The sequence below is a fragment of the Myotis myotis genome, unplaced genomic scaffold (assembly GCF_014108235.1).
Source record: "Myotis myotis isolate mMyoMyo1 unplaced genomic scaffold, mMyoMyo1.p scaffold_m19_p_5, whole genome shotgun sequence".
Taxonomy (NCBI): domain Eukaryota; kingdom Metazoa; phylum Chordata; class Mammalia; order Chiroptera; family Vespertilionidae; genus Myotis; species Myotis myotis.
In genome coordinates this window covers 5,523,150-5,529,313 of record NW_023416357.1, presented here as the reverse complement: position 1 = coordinate 5,529,313, position 6,164 = coordinate 5,523,150, and positions in this window count along the sequence as shown.

Sequence of the window (6,164 nt, the reverse complement as noted above, 5' to 3'; positions counted from 1 at the left end):
CCCATTCTAGGTTTCCTCCACGAGGCAGCTGATGCCCGGTTTTCAGACCCATTTCTCTTCCTCATAACTGCTTCTCAGGATACAAGAAAGTCTGTAAGTTGATTACACACATTTTCCAAGGCCCTTTGTCTTGGAAAAAATGTAGAGCTGAGGGCGAGAGAGGAGATGGAAGGAAAAAGCCAAGCTTCTCACAATTTAAGGAGCACGCAGATCACGGGGATCCTGTTAAAATGCTAATTCTGATTCTGAAGTCTGGTGTGGGGGTGCGGGGGAGGGAGGGAAGGGTCAGAACTTCAGTCTAACAAGCTCCCAGTATGTTGATGCCTCTGGTCTTCAAATAACACTTCGAGTAGCAAGGGTAGAGATATACCAGCTTGCACATTTGCAGTGCATTTAGCTTATTTGCCTACCTTTGGTTGGCCATCATAATTTATGATTTTTGACAGCTGGGCCATCCTCTCCTTGTCTTTAAAGTCATAGAGTATAAAGGAAGCATCAAATACAACGTTTGTGCCTCCCAGGTTCAGAGGTACCGTTAGGAGAGCAATAGCACTTCCGATAGGCCTTGCATGGTGGCATCAGAACATTTCTCCTAGTCCAGGACTGAGTCCTGGGGATCTTCTGGACTCAAAGATCTGTGTCAGCCCACTGAGAGTTGGTCTCTAACTTAAGAGAGACCTCCGTTGAGCAAGCTCAGAGCACTGATGCTAAAACTGCAATGCCAAGTCATTAATCTGCCCTGGAGAATCCATTTCTCATGTTTGTTGAGACCAGGTCACGGAACCTCACCTGGGCTGGAGGATGTGAGAGAATGACCGTGTAGCACTCAGTTCAAGGTGTCTTTTAGTTAGTCATTTATTCCCTGATACTGTTAAGCAGTGCAAGAGAATGTACATGTGGTATGTTAGGGTAATGCCACCTGATATAACAAATAAACCCTCACATTTATAAAAGCTCAAACACAATATAGTAAGTCCCCACTTAATGTTCGGTTCTGTGACTTAAACTGAAATGACATAATGAAACCGATTCTACCAGAGGCTAATTGATAGAAACAAAATTTAAGTTCCCACAGCGTCTCATCAATGTTATGATGAAATGATATTGAACAAAACAACATTGCATTTATTTTTCACTCATGAGATAGCGTCATGCATCTGCTGTTCATCGTCCCTCATGAAGTGATTCCGGGTGGCAGATTGCTTCATTCTGTGGTTCTGCTATCTCTAGGGCTTTGTGATTGATGATATCCTTTGGTCTGAAAGTGACACCCATCACTTCTGCTTGGATGATAACTAGTCACATGTTTACATCTGAGAGCAAAGGAGGCTGGGAAGGATAATTCCAGGCAGGAAGCCTTATTGCCAGTGAAAACCTACCTAAATCAGGAGAGCACAAAATTTGTTGGACAACTAGCTTTCTCTGCCGCTTGAAATAGCAGTCCCCATTGCCCCCCGCCCCCTTTTATTTTCCACAGAGGCATGCTCGGTGGTCTGGGTAGCCCACATGGAGTGAGATATTTCTTGGCCAGGTTGGAGAAGTGTAGAACTGAGGTCTTTCTGTGGGGATTGTGGCTGTGTCCTCTCACACACACTGGAACACGTTATTCATGTTGTTAAGTGAGAAAATTTTTGCCCTAGTGTCAGATCTCTCGTTGGAAAGCTAATTATAATTATGAGGTTCTTTGGCCATTGGAACCAGAACAAAGGGCATGAAGATTGAGTATTTAATGAAATTAGGCTGACAGTTAATCGTATTCATCTTGCCAATGAGACCATAATACTCTTTTGCCAATAGTCCCTGGAGAGGACTAACAGAAAGGCCCTCTCTGAACTCTCTCTTCACAGACCATAGGAGAGACACATTCTTCACGTTAGCTGTGTTCATTAGGCTTGTCAGTGAAATCATTGCGGTCAGCCCTGCCAGGCCTGCCTGGGGGCGATGCTCATCTCTACAGTGTGCTTTTATATACCTCTGTTCATTCACTGCATATAAAATATCAGTGTAGCCCGGCCGGCATGGCTCAATGTTGAACATTGACCTATGAACTAGGAGGTCACGGTTCAATTCCAGGCAGGGCATATGCTGGGTTTCTGGCTTGATCCCCAGTGTGGGTCTGCAGAAGGCAGCCAATCAATGATTCTCTCTCATCATTGATGTTTCTCTCTTTCTCTCCCTCTCCTTTCCTCTCTGAAATCAATAAAAATATATTTTAAAAAAGAAGAAGAAAAAAATATCAGTGTAATTTTAGTGCTGCTGTGAGGGCTCTAGTATTTCCTTGTAATTTGGAGTGTACCTTACCGTAGCCCAGTGAACTGACCACAGACAGCAGGTACTTTCTTGCTTCGTAGTAGAGGGGAAATTAATCAGAAGATAATGTGACTAAATCCACATGGTTTACTAAACCATGGGAAGGAGGTGACTCAGGGTGAGGAGCACCTAGCTGGTTTCAGGATGGGGGCTGGGCACCAGCAAGACCAACCACCTGCTTAGAGGCTTGGAACTTTGGGCCAGCCCGCCTCCTGAAGAGCAGAGGGGTGCTGGAGATGGAGCTCAGGCCCATGGACAGTGATGCAATCAAGCCCATCTGTATCATGTACCTTAATAAGACCTCTGAACACGGAGGCTCAATGGTTGGTGAATACATTGATGTATGGATGTGGTGGAGGGTGACCCTCCTGGACTCCAGGAGGAGAGGAGAGAGCACTCCGTATTTCTTCTCCAACTCCTTCCCATGTGTTCCTTCATCTGGCGGGTCCTCCTGATTTATATCCTTTATAATAAAACTGTAATTGAAAGTGTAGAGCTTTCCTGGGTTCTGTGAGTCATTCCAGTAAATCCTGTAACTGAGGAGGTCACGGAGACCTGCATTTTAACCAGCTGGCTATAAATTCAAGACTTCCATACAGAAACCTTGTCTGAGGGTCCAGCCTGCCTGGCCTGCCCTATGGAATCCAGACCAAGACTGCAAATTCAACTCCTGCTGATGCCAGCCTGCCAGCTTGCCCGTAGATATCAGATTTGTCAGCCCTCACTGTGGTATGAATCGATTTCTCAATATAAAGCTCGCTTTTCTCTCTACATCTCACACACACACACACACACACACACACGCACGCACGCACGCACACACACTCACACATGCACACACTATTCTGTTTTTCTGGAGAACCTGACTAATACAGAAGTACAAGTGGCCTGGGAACCCCCCAAGTAAGAAGTAGCATCTGATGTCAGAGAATTCTTGTTGAGGATCTTGCCCTGTAACCTGTGGGGTCTGCCTTAACCCTTTGAGTGCCAATCAATATTTTAGGAACGATGCTAAAATTGCCAAGGCATTTTGAGTTAAGGTTTTTAATTTTTTTCCCACATAAAGAGTGAACTACTAGCATCTAATAGTGACACTGCAGGAGGGGCGCGATAGCGCTCCTGGCACTTTTGGCAAAAGACAGGAGGAGTACGATCGCGCTCCCCGGCACTCTAGGGGTTAATTCTGGGTGGGTAGGGCCAGAATGAATTACAGTACTCCTAGGTGGGGTTGAAACAGAGTAACTAGAAAAGTCGTTATTCACTACATTAGCTCATATTCCAAGGCCCAATTTACAAGTTAAAGCCTTTACATAAAGCATGTCAAACTCGGGGCCCACAGGCCGCATGCAGCCCACAACGAATATTTTTGTGGCCCAGCCAATATAATGGTATGTAAGAAACCAAAACCATTATAAAGTTTTTATGACTTAATTTTTACAATATCCTGTTATACATAATTATTAATAATGAAGTACAACGTTCGCTAATGACTGATGACTATAATCGTGTTGCATTCATGTTCCTTAAGCGCCTTACCGCAGGCGCACCATTTCTCTCCACTAATACTAGCAGTGAATATTTTAGCAGCCGATGGCCACATCATTAGCCTTGGACTGACTTGTTTGGTGTGCGCACAGGAAATATTTCATTTTTGGAGACCAAGAAAAATAGGTTTATTTGCGTTTCACTTATTAATTTGTGCAGTTATTCCGTGTCTGGTAAGTTAATGTTCAGTAAAAATTACTAATTTTTATTAAAATGTTCTCTTAAGTTATGTTAACGATGACTCATTTATTTCAGCCCTTTGTATTCAGCATGTTTCTATCAAAATAAACCTACGTTTCTATGAAAATTGTTTTTTTGTGGCCCCATACACTTAAACCTTGTTTATTTGGCCCGTGTTAGCCTTTGAGTTTGACATGTGTGCTTTACTCAATCTTCCAGGAAGACTGACTTGCTCTCTCAGTCTCCCCTGCCTCTTTTGTTGAGTACATATGTACCTTTATATCCAACCTACTGGTCAGATGGATAATAAAGATTACTGTATTTTCTCTAATATACATTCAGGCAAGCAAGTTACTATTGTGCTGTTGTCAATGGATAACAGTATCTTTATTTTAATATTAAAATGTTTCCTGGTTATTTTGCATTTCTGTCTGATGACTAGCACAGTTTAGACTTTGCAGAAACTAATTTGCAGTAAAAAGGAAAAGTCCTTTGGAGCCCCTGCGAGTCCTTCTCCTTGATGAGAAGTCTTTACCCAGAGTAGACAAAGAACCGGCCCTCAATTTCCCGGGGAGGAGCCACCAGACTAATGCAAATGCTCCTGCAGAACTCAGCATTGAAATGTTGTTTTTCAAACCTCAGGAACTTGGCGTGCTGTTTGCCCTGGGTATTTACCCGTGTCGTGAGGAGTGTGAGTGCATTCTGGGGACTCACCAGGCTTTGTTTTCTTTGAACAGCTGCCTCATTGCAAGCTACACACAAATCCCACACAAATGACGCAAACCATTAACATTCGGAAGTAGAAGTTGATCTGGAATAAGGTAAATACATGAACAAACAAAATGACAATGCAGATATTCATCAGAGAGATGAAACTTTGGAAAGTTCTCTCTCCACCCCACCCCACCCCACCCCACCCCACCCCACCCTATTGTTTCCCCACTTCTGTGGTCACAGTGGTTAAGAGTGCAGCTGGGGATGGGGAAGACAACCGACTTCTTCCACGTGAGTGCACATGTACTATCCTCTCAGGGATGCAGTGCCTGCCTCTGCCTGCCTGAGCATCCTGGCCTGGCATGCTTCCATCCTGAATGGCCACCAGGAAACACAAGGACAGATACAATGTCATTCACGAATGGTTGATTCATTAACTCCACATTTATGATTGCGTGTCTTCTAGATGCTAGACACCGTGTTTAGCAATTGGCATCAATCTCAATAAGTCATTGTCCTCTGTCAGAGTGCTTAGAAGTTCAGAGGGGAATCAGACAAATTAGGAAATTGCACATCAGTGTGGGGGCATGAGGGGTAAGTAGAAGGTACATTAGGATTCCTCCATAAACCCTGCGAATTTATTATGCCACACCCCTGATTAAAATTCTCCCAAGTACCCCCTTCCCCTGCAGACTAAATCCAAACTCTTAGACTGGCATGTCAGCTGCTTAGCCATGGCCCCCGCCAGTTCTGCCAAGTGTCATCTCAGCCACTGCTCGGCAGACTCTCTGGACTAGGAATGCTGAGCTAAGTAGATGCCCACCGATGGTTTCCACTCAGCCACCTGCCAAATGGCCCAGCATTTGCCATTTTCTCCATGAGGACAGCCACGTCTTTACCCAGAGTAGACAAAGAACCGGCCCTCAGTTTCCTGGGGAGGGGCCATCAGACTAAGGGGCCACCTTGAGACATGGCCGTCCTCTTGTGTATCCTGTACAGTCCATCGTGTATGTTCCCAAACCTATGTAGGCCAGCTGTACTTGCTATGGCAATGCTGTGGTGCAAGCTGATGAAACATGGGTATGTAAAGGAAGACTGATGTTGATCTATCAGAACAATCTTGAATGGTTTGAAAAGACTTGATGAAGGCAGATTGCAAGAATTCTGCTAGCATAGGGTTGGAAAGGTGACGGCAGAAGACTGGAGTAGCAGGTGTCTTTAAAAGTTAGGCAACTGCACTTAGATTTTTTGGAAAGATCTTTTTCATTTAAAAAAAAAAAAGCAGAATTCCAAAGATCAGAGGATGTGTTATAGCGTGCATTCCCTAAGAATTCTAGGCAGCACGAAACTATAATCAGTGACCCATCACTCAAAGGAACAGCCATGGCCTTGGACCAGAAGATTGATGAATGGCC